Consider the following 2,868-nt stretch of genomic DNA (forward strand, 5'->3'; position numbering starts at 1 on the left):
TCTGTTTCCCCAAATAGGTGCAGCGATCCTGAGAAAGAAGAACAAAGTAGGAGGGATCTCAGTACCAGATATCAAGCTGTATTACAAAGTCACTGTTCTCAAAACTGCCTGGTACTGGCACAAGAACAGACATATAGACCAATGGAATAGAATAAAGAACCCAGAAATCGACCCAAACCACTATGCTCAATTAATATTTGACAAAGGAGGCAAGGACATACAATAGAGTCAAGGCAGTCTCTTCAATAAATGATGCTGGGATATTTGGTCAGACACATGCAAAAAAATGAAACTAGACCACCAACTTACACCATACACAAAATGAACTTAAAACAGATAAAGGACTTAAACATAAGACAGGAAACCATAAAAATATTAGAGGAATCCACAGGTAGCAAAATCTCAGATATATGCCAAAAGAATTTCTTCACTGACACAGCTATGGGCAATGGAAACTAAAGGGAAAATAAATAAATGGGACTATATCAAAATAAAAAGCTTCTGCACAGCAAAAGAAACCATCAACAAAACAACAAGAAAGTCCACTGCATGGGAGAATATATTTGCCAACGTTATCTCCGATAAGGCTTTGATCTCCAGCATTCACAAGGAACTCATACAACTTAACAAAAGGAAGATAAATAACCCAATCAAAAAATGGACAATGGACCTAAAAAGACACTTTTTGAAAGAGGACATACACAAGGCTGAGCGACATATGAGAACATGATCAAAGTCACTAATCATCTGAGAGATGCAAATCAAAACAACAATGAGGTACCATCTCACACCTGTCAGAATGGCTATCATCAACAACTCTACATATGACAAATGCTGGCAAAGATGCGGAGAAAAAGGAACCCTCATTCACTGCTGGTGGGAATGCAAGCTGGTTCAGCCACTATGGAAGACAATATGGAGTTTCCTCAAAAAACTAAAAATGGAACTTCCATTTGACCCAGTGATCCCACATCTAGGAATATATCTGAAGAAACCAGAAACACCAATCAGAAAGGATATATCCATCCCTATGTTCATAGCAGCACAATTTACAATAGCTAAGATTTAGAATCAGCCTAAGTGTCCATCAGATGAATGGATTAAAAAACTTTGGCACATCTACACAATGCCTCTGAAAAAAAGTAGGAACTCCACCATTTGCAACAGCATGGATGGAGCTGGAGAGCATTATGCTAAGTGAAATAAGTCAGTCAGAGAAAGATAAATATCACATGCTCCCACTCATTTGTGGATTATAATGAACAACATAAACTGATGAAAAAAAACAGATGTAGAGACAGGGAAGCTTCCATCAGATGCTCAAAACTTGGAAGGTAGGGAAGGGTGGGGGTGAGGGGACTTGTATGCATACTTATAAGCATAAGTGATGGATGTGGACAACAGGCGGTGAGGGTGAGGTCAGGATTGGGGGAATGAGAGGACATTGGGGGGATAAGGAAACATTTGTAATATCTTAATCAATAAAGAAAAAATTTAAAAAAATGTGGTACATCTACACAATAGAATACTATGCTCATGCAAAAAGGAAGGAATTCCTACCATTTGCAACAGCATGTATTCATGCATATAAGTATAACCAATGGACACAGACATCAGAGGGGTAAGGGCATGAGCAGGTGCGGGGTATAGGTAAAGGGGGTAATGACATATGTAATACCTTAATCAATAAAGAAAATTTAATAATAAATAAGTAAGAATTTAAATTATAAATAATTAAATACCTAAAATATATTATGAACAACTACATGTGAACAAATTGGACAATCTGGGAGAAATGTATAAATTCTCAGAAAAAATAAATAAAAATAAATAAATTCTCAGAAAAAAATAAAATTTTCCAAGACTGTATCATCAAGAAACATAAAATATGAACAGATTAATTACAATCAACAAAACTGAAGGTGTAACTTTAAAAATCCCAACAAACAAAAGGTTTTTTTTTAACAAATGGTTTCACAGTTAACTTTAATGAAATATTAAAAGGATTAACAAGTATGCTTTTCAAACTATTACAAAAATTGTAAAGGGATGAAAAATCTCAAACCCATTTTATGAGGCCAGAATTATTCTAATTCCAAAATTAAATAAAGACACTAAAAAGAAATACTGTGTAGTCCAATATCCCTGATGAAGTTCAATGAAAAAATTCTCAATAGCCCTAACCGGTTTGGTTCTGTGGATGGAGCATTGGCCTGTGGACTGAAGGGTCACAGGTTCGATTCAGGTCAAGGGCATGTACCTTGGTTGCAAGCACATCCCCAGTAGGGGGTGAGCAGGAGGCAGCTGATCGATGTTTCTAACTCTCTATCTCTCTCCCTTCCTCTCTGTAAAAAATCAATAAAATATTTTAAAAATTCTCAATAAAGGTTAGCAAACTAATTTATGTGATACTTTAAAAATGTCATAAAACATGATGAAGTTGGAGTTATTCCTGAGTTTCAAATTTGATACAATATTGAAAATCAATGTGATACACCACATAACAATGAAAAGTTGAAATTATGTGATCATGTCAACAGATGCAGAAAAAGCATTTAACAAATCCAGCAACCATTTCTGATCAAAACTTTCTGCAAAGTGGAGATAAAAGGATCAATTTTTCACATAATAGAGGAAGTATATTACAAACTCACAGCGAATATTAGACTCAATGGAAAAAAAAACTAAAAGCATTTCCCTTTAGATTAGTAATGAGACAGAGATGCTTACTTTCACCATTCTAATTCAACACATTATTCAAATTCTTAGCCAATGAAATCAGATAAGAAGAAAAAATACAAGTTATCCAAATTGAAAATGAAGAGATAAAAGTGTCATTATTTGCAGATGTCATGTTACTGTATACAG

Source organism: Myotis davidii, unplaced genomic scaffold (assembly GCF_000327345.1).
Source record: "Myotis davidii unplaced genomic scaffold, ASM32734v1 scaffold712, whole genome shotgun sequence".
NCBI classification, from domain to species: Eukaryota; Metazoa; Chordata; class Mammalia; order Chiroptera; family Vespertilionidae; genus Myotis; species Myotis davidii.